A 13010-nucleotide genomic window follows, 5' to 3' on the forward strand; every position below is an offset into this window, starting at 1 on the left:
TCTCTAGGTCAAAGAGTGCCAATTCTGCTGCCCATCGCTGTTCGATGGATCCCAACTTTGCTGTCTTTAGGTGACTCAAGGGGTTATTGTCAGTGTATACCACACATTTAGCACCTAATAGATAGTCCCTGAATTTCTCAGTCACAGCCCATTTTAATGTCAAAAGTTCTAGTTTCATGGCGCTGTAATTTGTCATGTTCTTCTCTGATTCCTTCAGAGCTCGACTGGCATACGCAATAACCCTGAAACCTTGCTTTTGTTGTTGTGATAGCACAGCTCCCAGGCCTTTAGAGCTGGCGTCAATTTCTAACCGAAATGGTTTGTCAAAGTCCGCGTAACCCAATATCGGTGCCTCTGTCAAAGCCTTTTTCAAGAGTTTAAACGAGTTCAGGCATTCATCAGTCCATAGTTCACCTATCAGGTGTGTTTTACCTTTCTTTTTCTCCTTACTGTGTTTCTTTGTCATTTTGTTTACCAAGTCATGCAATGGTGCGGCAATTTTTGCAAAACCAGGTACAAATTTTCTATAATAGGAAGCAAAGCCCAAGAATGACCTGACCTCTACCGTAGTTGTTGGTTGTTTCCATTCTTTAACAGCTGCAATTTTATCTGGGTCAGTGGCGATGCCATCCGACGAAATCACGTAACCCAAAAAATGTACCGATTTCAAACCAAAGCAGCATTTGTCTGGGTTCAGCTTTACTCCTATCTCCCTAAGACGGAGAAACACTTGTTCTAATCTTTTTAGATGGTCCTCCCAAGTTTTTGAGTAAACTAGAATATCATCCAAATACACCAACATTATTTGAAATAGAAAGTCACTCATAGCACTCTGCATTACTCGCTGGAATGTAGCAGGTGCATTAGTTAGACCAAACGGCATACGGGTCCACTCGTACAGTCCCAGTGGAGAAATAAATGCAGTTTTATGTTGATCGTTGGGGTGCATGGCCACTTGGTGGTAGCCACTGGCCAAATCCAAGGTAGAAAAAAATCTTGCTCCCCCCAACGCATCAAGACATTCATCAATACGAGGCAAGGGGAATGCATCCCTTCTTGTGATATTGTTCAATTTCCGGTAATCACAACACAGTCTTATCTCCCCTGACTTCTTTTTTACCACTACAATCGGTGCCGCATACGGGCTTGTACTAGTTGTAATAATTCCCTTTTCTAGTAGATCATTCAGGTGTGCCTTCACCGCCGAGTAGTGACTCGGTGGTAATCTTCGATAAGGTTGCGCCACCGGCTTGTCTTGTAGTAAGGGTATCTGGTGTTTGATTACTCCCGTGTACCCCAAATCACCCTCATACGAGGCAAATACATCCCTGTATTTATTCAGTAATTCATTTAATTTTGGGTCTTCAGTTTCCGGGAATATATATGATCGGCCACCCTTTTTCTTCACCTCGGCCGTCACATTGACCGACCTAATTGTTACTTCATTACTACTGGTATTGATCAGTTCGATGCACTGTGCCGACCTTTGTACCTCGACGTTCTGTGGTACTCCTACCAGAGTGTTAGGCGGTATAAAAATTTCCTCATCCAAAACATTAGCTACCAACCCTTGAACTAGTCCGTTTTCCGCTGATGTGTATGTCCGCAGTAACACGACGCCTGCCCTCAGTGCGGCGCCACATGGTTCTACCATCACATCACCATTCACGCTTCTATCACCAATTTGTAATGTGATTGCCTTGACCGTGTTTGCCGGGACTGCTGTCCTTCCTCTGGTCTTGGCAAACCTGGCCAACTTGGATCCCCGACCTGGTGTGGTCGATCCGACAATATTTGTAAGAAATTCTGGCAACTGGCCAAGAATATTCATGCCCAACAGGCAAGGTATATTTGACACATTTGTCTCTAGGTTGTGTTTCGTCACGAACACCCCAACCTGCTTCAACCTATGTCCTGCCACCACGACATCCGCCAGAAAATAACCACAGTATGGAATGGTTAGTCCATTAGCTGCCGTCAGGCGCATGCATGTGTCAGACCTCAACCTATGGTCTTTTCCTTTCATCCATTTGGTGTAAAAATTTTCCGTGATTGTCGTCACCTGGGAGCCTGTATCCACAATTGCCTTCACCGCGATGTCCCCAATCGTAATCACCATTTCGGGACAGACTCCCATCATTTTGCTTCTTGGGCCATACCCTCGCCCCTCTGTAGCCTGGCCCTGCCTTACAGAGGACGACCGTTTCCCTGGCAGTACCGTGCCATATGTCCGGGTTGTGAACAAGACAAACAAATTGGTCGACCGTCTGCCGTCCATTGGAGTGATGGCTTGGCAGGACGCGGCCGTCCAACCCGTCCCTGTCTTGTACCGTTCTTTTCCTGATTCTCAGCTGTTGACCTGCTTTCCAACCACTTCAAGCGTTGGTCAACCTTCTCTAGGTGGGCCAACAGTTGAGCCATCATGGTCTCCATCGTGTCGGCCCCTGTGGGTGGGGATTGTCTCTGTTCAGGCACAGAGACTTTGTCCACCGAACAGTTCGATTGGTCCTCATCCTCGGACCTGCGGATCGCTGAGTTCCTGACCTGAAGGAAGGTCAACTGCTGGTCTCTGTGGACCTCCTCTTTCAACTCTCTCCTTAAGATCGGGGTTGCTAGCCCCTCGATGAAATGGTCCCTCAGTAGGCGTACATCAATGTCCGGTGATTTGCCCTTTACCAAATCAAAGGCCCTGTTCATCCTGTGTGAGTACTCCATCACACTCTCCGCCATTCTCTGCTTTAAGCCCACGAATCCCGATAGCAGTTGCACTCCCGACCGTCTCTCCCCAAAGGTCTCCATAATCAGATCTAGCACCTTATCTGGATCTGATTGGACGGTCCTATCGTGGCACTTAACCTCTGCCCTAACCGTTTCACCTATACTGCCCATCAGCAGTCTTAATCTTTCCTCTGGTGACATATGTCTCGAGGCCCAGGCCGCTTTGACCTCTTCACTGAACCTGTTGGTTAAAGTTGGATCTCCGTCCCCGTAAAATTTGTTAATATGGGACTCTCTGGGTAGGACCACTATATGGGTCTGCTTCTCGTCCAGAGTAGACATTTTCTTCCTTAAGTACTAAAAAAAAAAGAGTTCTTTCTTACCGTGTGTGTATGAAAAATTTTTCCTCGTTCCTCAATTTTCACAGTTCCTGAATGTCCGAATTCACACACACACTAAACACAGTTATGCACAAGGTTGACTATAGGTGCCTTAAACGGCAAGTCTAGTTGAATTCATCCTGATCGCAGCGCCAATTGTGACGAGCGAACATTTATCCTGCCGACAACGCCAATTGTAACGAGCCAACAGTTACCATGCTCGCAACGCCACATGTAATGAGACCTAATTGCCTGTAGTGCCACGTGTTAACGAGTTTAACCACTCATTCTAGACAACATTGACCACAGTATAGATACTCAAGATGCAGGTTCGCTATTGATCCTTTATTACATGAATCAAGAAATGCTTCATAATAACACAATAAATCAACAGGAATGCTTCTCAATAATAGTCTGAATCAACTGACCCCTAACAGTCCTTCACTAGGCTTCATATAACTGAATCCACATGTCTATAATCCTCCTTAACACAATACGGCTAACCCGTTCTATAACCGACTTGACATAGTCACACAGACTGACTGATCTAAGCGAGCGATGAAAGAGGTAAGAGCCTCGAAACGGGAAGAGAGAGCGAGTTCTGCCGTCCCCTCCTATTTATGCCTTGAAATCGTAGTCGTACTTGTCTCCATTTCCGTAATCGATACTTGTAATCGATGTATCCGAATACTAATGTCGCAGTTTCTGACGTACCGTCCGATTCACTAAAACATCTGCGTCCCATCCATCAAAGTTGACAGCTCGTCTGAAACTTCTCGTACCGTTTCCCAAAATAGCACGCGTTGGCTTTGAGATTGTTATCAGACCGATCCAATAAGCCACCTGTTATGGTTGCGTCAGATTTCATACTGCGTCGCGGCTTCTCGTTCGTTATCATTTGTAACTGGTAGTTAGGCCTACCCCAGTTACATATATATATATATATATATATATATATATATATATATATATATATATATATATATATATATATATATACATATATATATATATATCATTATATATATAGTGTTCTAACAGACTGTAACTTAAGGCTTAAAATTTAACGCTCTGCAGATTTAATGTGTATGAAGTGATGCTCATTTTAATATCCCATTGATCATATATTCACTGTTTTAATAAAATTGATGATAAAGCACATATATAGGTCAAGTTTTAATACTGGCATAAGTTGATAAACTTAGTTGATATACATTTTTTAACACAGAAGGATATCACAGATACTGGAAACTCTTAAATGAAAAAAAACCCACATGTATATTATTTTTTTATTTGAAATAAATACATTTTTGAGACAGTTGTTAGCTTGAATCTAATGTAATACTGTTTGATGGGTATATGAAAAACTCTGGATGTCTTTGACACACACTAGCATTGATGAGGGTCTTTTAAATTAGAGCAGGGGTCTCCAAACTACGGCCCGCGGGCCGGATGCGGCCCGCGATGTCCTCTCATCCGGCCCGCGGAGCTCTTTTTGTCCACGGAAAAACCTTTACTTGATGATGGCGGAGGCACTTTACCCAGAAAAATCAAAGACATTTCTGGAAGAAACTGGCCCCCGAACTGAAATTTGATAGTTAATGCGGCCCTCGGACTGAAAAGTTTGGAGACCCCTGAATGTAATCAATTCCAGTATAAAAATAATTGAAACATTAACATTAAAACATTGTTGCTCAAAAAAGAATTGATCAACATAACAATATGTTGTGTTGTATGGTGTGTTGGTCATCGGGATAGATAATCCAACGTCACCAACCTTGAGGTTAACACCGGTCAACAGACGTATGAAGTTAGATTTAGGTAAATAGTCCAACAACACAACCATAATACCTGTATTTTCTGTAGATATTTGAAAATTGTGAGCAACTGTCCGCTCTGGAGGTTTACTGTGGATGAGTTTTCAACTCGTAAAGCCGGAACAAAATTGATTTAGTTAAGTTTCCGTAAAATATTTAACTCAAATGTTTAACTGTTCCTTTTAACTAGCAATGCAGAAAACCCATAATTACATTGTAAACTTTACAACGTAAAATATTTTTGAAGATAGTAAGTTATAATTATGATTGTGAGTTTTTAATTTTTTGTTTGTTTTTTAAGATAGTTGAATGCACAGTCGTATACGACTGCTTACCTTTTCCATAAAATCCTAATCTACAAAACTAAAGAAAAATCTTACGTGCAGATAGACTTAATCAGACTTCTTTCATCTCTTGTAACATCATGGGGCGGTGATAAATCTAAATATCCACCTTCTATCCAGTCGTCACATGATAAACTGATTATATATTATATATATATATATATATATATATATATATATATGTGCGTGTGTGTGTGTGTTTGAAATTAAATATATAAAGAGTTTGTATGTGTAAGCTTACTGATTATTCCTCGGTCTACCACAGTAATAATTCTCATAACCAAACTTGCTGAAGTTACAGATACACTCCCAGCCTGGTATGTTTGGGGTATGGAAGCAGATGGTGTCCTTTTTAAAAAACAGACAGACATACATTGCTTAATATATATATTATACTGAGATGCAGGTAAAAAGAACGGCATGTTTTGTGATTTTCTTTTTTGGTTCTACTCTTAGTATCTATAGAGATGACTGACTGACACACTACCTGGCTGTTTATGTATATATACTAGCTGCATACCAGTGCTCCGCCACGGTAAATCTTTTTTAAAGGTACCAACTTAGGAACAGAACAAAATATAACACAACACAAACACAACACAAACACAAAACAAACACAAAAAAACACAAGCAACAAAGTTGCTTACCCGTGCTCCGCCACGGTACATCTTTTTTAAATGTAACAACTTGGGAACAGAACAAAACTAAACACAACACAAACACAAAAGAAAACATACCGCCGGCGGACGGCCTGATTCAGTGAATGACTATAAAAAAAACCCAGCTTGTCCGCTAACCGAAATATAGAATAATAATTAGTAAACAGTGCGTTCAGTGTATAAAATAAATACAAGGCAGTATTTAAAATACTTTATCAATTTATGCATTTTTTTTTAATTCTTTAAATTTAAAAAAAAATTACAATAGAGTTACATTACTTAAACCATTGCGCACCTAATGAACGTGATGACGCGTAGTTAACGTTGCGGAATAGTTGATTAAGAATTATCATTAGTAAACAGTACGTTCAGTGAATAAAATAAATAAAAGATAGCCTTTTATAAATCCATGCTAATTATAATATTCCATCAATAATGTCTTCTTACACGTCTGCAGAATTCGCATTCACATTTTGCTAATTATATTATTCCAACAATAATAGCCTCTTGGAGAATTTGCATTCACATTCTTTTAATTAGCGTGAGTTGAATTTATTATTTAAATTAACTCCCTTGGCAAAATTACAAAACAGCGTACTTAATTAGTATTTTCGACCCTACTTTTATTAAATGGATTCCACGTTTTCTAGGAATCTAAACGAAAATGATATTTGACATTGATCCGTTTAAAATGTTTTAGCGATTTGCGTGTATTTAATATTTTTTTACGTTATGCGAAAGAGTAAAAACAGCTTGGGAGTATCACCTCACCTTTCTACAACCATGGGGTAGGAGGCCTACCACCCCCCTGCCAACACCATTCGAGTACCACCCCACTTATCTACACCACTGAACCACCCTAACTAAGTATATACATACATATATATATATATATATATATATATATATATATATATATATATATATATATATATATATATATATATATATATAAAGTTATAGGTAAATAGAAGCGAATAAAAAATTTAGAGTTTTACATTCTCCAACATTTACCTCATTATTGTTTCCCTTTTTAAATGTAGCGGCCATAAATCTTGTTGCCCCAATGTGAATCTGGTGGATGACGGTCCTGATGAATTCACGCGGGTAGGCGATGGCCACGTTCAACTAAAGATTAGAAAAATAAAATTATCACAAGACTCTAGCATGAACTATCATATTTAAAAACATTCGCCTATTTATGCTTTCGTAGTTAGCATACTCTATCCTTATATACTAGCGATCGGTACCCGTTACACGTGAATTATAGACCTGTACATTTTAATGTTAGACATGTATGAGAAGAATATTTTCTTTTTTTCGGCAAAAATAAAAGCTTGCAATTGTAAACGGTTTTATTAAAAAAGAATTGTTGATAAATTTTAAAAAATTACGTTACCGAAGATAATCCAGTCCAGAGACATTTTACATTGAAAACATAGCTGCCATTTTTTAGATCCAAGACATCACCCACTACAGCATATCCAGTTGGATTACTGCCCTTCATCCACACCCTGACCACATCGTCTCCCTTGGTTCTCTGACGCCCGTACCCATCCACGACATCCAGACGACCGTGTATAGTTTCAAGTATCTTACACCTGACCACACCTTGTCTTGTGTTTTCAACTGTCACTTTAGACAACTTCAAATCTGGCAGCGTTTTAATATCGTTCAAAGGGGGATAATACAGATACATTTTCTCCCAATCAAAGATAAACTGCCCTCTGGCAAGGAACGGTTTAGGTACCATCAAATCTTTTGCTATTAGTCCGTTGAATTCCTGTGTACTTGTAGCAGTACACACAAGGTTATCTGCATGACAAATATTGTTACACGTATCTAAAGCCTTGTAGGAATGTTGAGCAAAAGCCTTATAGATATCTATTGGCCCATCGTCCCAGAATTCTTCATCCGTCGCTTTTTGAAAATGGACGTCAAATTCTCCATGTAAAAGCCTCGTTTCTTTTTTGTATGGTGGTGTGGCCATTGGTGCAAAATTTAAAAACTGCCTGTTATTTTAAAAATATAAAATTACCTGTCTTTTAATAGATTCATGAACGATATCTTTACAAAATGTAGCTATTGATTTTTACTTTCTCGTATATACGAAGTATAGAGAAAGTATCGTGATCATGCACAAATATCACATGAAAATTTGACAGTTTCCACCGTTTTACTTCTCAGTACTTCAGCATAAACGTAGTATAGAAGATTTATTTTAATCGGGCGAAAATTCTAAATTCAGATTTATTAAAATTTCGGCGTTTTACGCGTAATCGAGTCGGAAAAACTGGACTTTGCAATTCTTTCCGGATGTGTGGATGTGTGTCTGTAAATACGATAACTTGAGTACCATTACAACTAGGCTGATGAAATTTAATATAGAAGTATTATATCAAAATCGTTGATCCGTATCAACTTTTGAGCGATTTCCGATAGCCGGAAGTGGAACTTTTTCTACTTTCAATTTTTCAAAAGCCTATAACTTGAGTAATTTTTAAGATAGATATCTGAAACTTCACATACAAGTAAAAGATATAATTGTCTGCTTCTATAAAATTTTGAGTAATTTCCATTGACCGGAAGTAGTAGTAGTAGTAGTTTACGCTATTTCCGATGTGAAATTTATAAAGTAGGGCCTACTAATAATATCCCGCACTATTATGCACATTTTGTTTGGCGTTCACTTGGTGTGCAATTCTTTATTTTATGAAATTCTATTCTATTTTAAAAAGTAAGTAATTAAAAATGGTTTTAAATATTGCCTATATCCCGAGTTGCCATCCCCCGTAGTGTTATATAAGAATATTCGAGAAAGTTTAGTGGAGATCACTCCGTTTTATTTTAAAGTAAAATATATCATTAATTAATAATGTTACAATATATTTACAAGTGCATGGCAATAGTAGTTTTTTTTACTCACCATTTAAAGAGATATAATACCGAACAATACACGATCATAAATCCAACAATTAAGGTGATGGTTCTATTGGTAATCCTGGTAAATTTCATTTTTCATTAGCTTTTCAATCTGTGACAAGAAATACATGGAACCGTCTATGTTTGAAAATAGGAATATATTAATGACATTGTACAATCAGAGAGTAGAGGTAAAAGTAATGGTAACAGGTAAATTAAAAAAGGCATAGCTATATATAGCAGGATATAAATAAACATATATAGTCCGCACTAAAAAAAATAAACGATTAAAAATATAATACAAATATACAAAACATGTATTGTACTTCACGTGCACGATCTCTGTGATAGTGTTGATATCTGACAACCAATATATCTTAGTCTTTGCAGGTAGGTGAGGTTAGTAGGTAAGTGCCATGTTAAAAAGGGGTGGAGGAGGTGTGGAGTTTGTGTGTAAAAAGGGTGTGGAGTATGGTTAAGTATGAACTTTGAGAAAGGGGTTGTGAGGCGAACTGCCGCTAATCTATATTTTCAACAAGCAATGTGTGTGTTTGTTCTTGTCTTTTATGTATTTTTTCTCTATATACGGTATTTAAAAATAAAAATCGATTGCTGTTTGACATTGTTCATCCGATCGCCATCATACTTTGGGGAGTTGATTAGAACACCCTAGGGGAGGTTTCAGTAAAAAAATCTTTTTGGATTTCTTACGGGCGCCACACCCGGAGGGTGCAATTTTTCTGTATATACGTTATATAAAAAATAAAAGTTGGATGCGGTTCAACACCGTTCATCCGATAGCCAATAGAATACTCCCGAAAGAACTTTCTGGACTATAGGAGCAGGCTAGTTTTTTTATGAAGCTTTTATTCAATCTAGGTTGGATTATGATTCTGTAGTGTGGAGCGGCAGCTTTATAACTAAGCAGCGTACTCTTCTATCATTACAAAAAAAAGGCTATAAAACTGGTTACTGGCTTGTCTAGTAGTCTGGATTCTTTTATTACAACTAAAATACTTCCATTAAATAAAAAGATAATATATACTAAATCAATTTTTTTATATAAAATATTCCACGAAACAGCCCCCTCTTACTTATCAGACCTATTTTCTTTTAACATAAAATTAAATCGTCGTCTTAATTTACCGTTCCCATATACAACTTTTTTCCAAAAACATAGCTTCGCCTACTCTGGTTCTAATTTGTGGAACAATCTTCCTAATAAAATAAAGCTATCTAGATCTGAAAATATATTCAAATCTAAACTAAAACAACAATTATTTAATGACCTCTCTAACTGACTCATTGAAACATTTCTCATTCATCTATTATATTCTTTTTTTAATCTCATTTTGTATTATAACTATATAACATTATTTCTTTATTCCACATTTTTAGTGCTATGTTACTGCTTTGTGTTATTGAATTGTTGTTTTATTTGTTTAAACGGCCAATGTGAAAAAAGTCCTTCGTGTCTACAATTGTAACCGTTTTTTTTTTTTTTTTTTTTTTTTTTTTTTTTTTAATAAATAAATTTGAATTTGAAAAGGTTTTTGGGGGAAAAAATTCAATTTTGCTCGGGCGGCCCCCGGCAGGGTGTGGTTTGACACCCCGGTCTTTCCCGTGAGCACTATGGCGTCTACGTTCGTTTTATACAGTGTAATAGACATAGTCGTCCAATAAATTGAATCAGGCGAATTCACCGGCGCCTCGGCAGGTTGCAATTTTGCGCAACGGCCTATCCCGTGAGCGATATGGCGCCTACGTCCGTTTTAAACATAGCGACAGATTATGCATAAGATTGGGTTTTAGAGTCGTTCACTAAACATAATCAGGCACATCTGACGGCGCCCTGGTAGGGTGCGATTTGGAGTCCCGGGCTTTTTTTTGGGCGGTAGTGTAAGTAAACCCGTGTCCCGATAAATATTATCGAAGCGCAGGCATTGTTTACTTTTAAATAAGTCAATTTTAGAAAACAAGGTCACGCATCTAAGAATATAGGATTGGTAAAGCATTGATGAAAACCTTCTAGTATATTTCGTCAGATTTTGTCTTTTATGCATTGCTACACCTTGCATCTATCACCTTGAAACTTTGGTAACTTGTTGAGAATACTTCCATATGTACCTATCAGACCTGGGTGTACTCAAGGACGTTCTACTGATTTGAAACAGGATTCGACCTCGAGACGTATGCCTTAGCAGTCTAATTCGCTACCGCTAGGCCACGCCGTCCCCTGCTTGCTATATGTCCGAGGCGTACTCCCCTTTTGAAAACATTAACATCGCTTCATTCATAACCATCCTCTTTGCTTTAATTACTAATTAATTCATCCATTCCCTAATTTTTATCCAATCTTTATTTTTTACTTCGTCAACGGAATTCACCGGTAAAAAAAAATCTTTCATCCAATTTTCCAATTCAATCAATCGTCTGCTACCGCGTGTCCTGCCACACTTGGATAACGTCAAATCGAAAACCAGACACAACAAACTCCATTGACAAGCAGACGATGATTGCCGGCCCGATTTGTGATCGGCTCACGTCTGCTTGAAAACAGTTGATTCGGCATCGCGCGCTGACCTGCTGGTTTTCGTTGCTCTTCTGAACTCTTCTCTAAGACAGGCAACATAGTATCTTGTATTTTGCTAAGGACGAAATTGTTTTTAGTTCGGCTTACCTAACTCTAATGGGTACCTAACTCACGTTAGAGAAAGTAAAGGCGGCTGGGCATAATGCTGAACATACTATCTCTTCATATGCCGAGGTCACAGAAACAAGTGAACTCTACTACACTTGCCCCATAGACCGACAGGTTTGAAAGGGAAACTTTACTTTACCTAACTCTGGCTATAATCCTAATCTTTGGTCCAAACTAAATATCTAACCTTAGCCCCAACACGTCACAGTGAATAAGTTACACTGACATACCCATATTAATCCTTAGTTAATCCTCATTCTGCGTCTATTGCTAACCCTAATCTCGCACTAGCTTTAATCCAAACCTCGATTAACACTGAAATCATTAAATTAAAACAACGCGACTTTCCTTTTCGATATCTTTGACATAACTTATTATAACCTTACTTTATTTCATAATCCACAACATACACATGTTATAACGGATACTACTGGATAATTCTCACTACATAGTACAGCATTCATCAAATTGTTATTTACCTGGGGCAAAGGCTAATCGGGGACTCTCGGCAAGCTTTAGCTATATATACTAAGGCTGGAGTTCAGTGTATATGGCCCACTAACCAGTGGCGTCGCTAGATCGGTGTATCATCCGGTGCGGCAACTCATGGTGTCACACCCCCCCCCCCCGAAAAAAACTATATAATTATATATATATATATATATATATATATATATATATATATATATATATATATATATATATATATATATATATATAATGGCATATGTGGGGGGAGGGGGGTATAGATACTTTCACATACTTTGCCTCATTGCCAACATGGAGGCTTAAAAAAATATATTGACGTATATAGAACGTGTTAAAAGTTCGGCGCCTTTTTTGCTCATTTCGCTCCCCCTACAACGAAAAACCTGGTTACGCCTCTGTACACAAACTAAGATCTGTTACACACTAGCTTCTATCGCAAAATGAATCACGCCAGATCTTGTTCAACTAATTTGACACAGCTAATGCAGGGAGGCAGATTGTAAACATATTGATCACGTGGCTTGCGGCCATGCAAAAATAGGCCCTGTGGTTCAGGCGTTGATATTTAAATTCTATTAGTATCGCTACTAAGCAGTGTTTCTTCAAGACTTTTTTTTCCGAGGGGGCACTGGAAATTTTCGAGGGGAGGGGGGGTAGACTGTTAATGCGTTTTTATTTTACCTCGGGCAAAATTCGCCTTTACTTTCCCCAACGTAAGTCAGGTACTCATTAGAGCTGGATGAACTCAGGGACGTTCTACACTCACAAATCCGAACCAAGCTCCGAACTCAAGACCTTCGGGTTAGCAGCCAAATGGTTTTGTATATAGGCTATAAAATTAGTTGTCAAATAGGCCAACTTTCATCCATTTAACGATGATTTAGAGACGTTTCTTTAGGATTTCCTCTTGTTTTGCTTGTACCAGTTATTTCTGTGTAGTGCTTCAGGCTGTGTGTGGGAGTAAAATGTTGAATATAACA

This window comes from Physella acuta, unplaced genomic scaffold (assembly GCF_028476545.2).
Source record: "Physella acuta isolate Inbredline_101_S28 unplaced genomic scaffold, ASM2847654v3 ptg000774l, whole genome shotgun sequence".
NCBI lineage: Eukaryota > Metazoa > Mollusca > Gastropoda > Physidae > Physella > Physella acuta.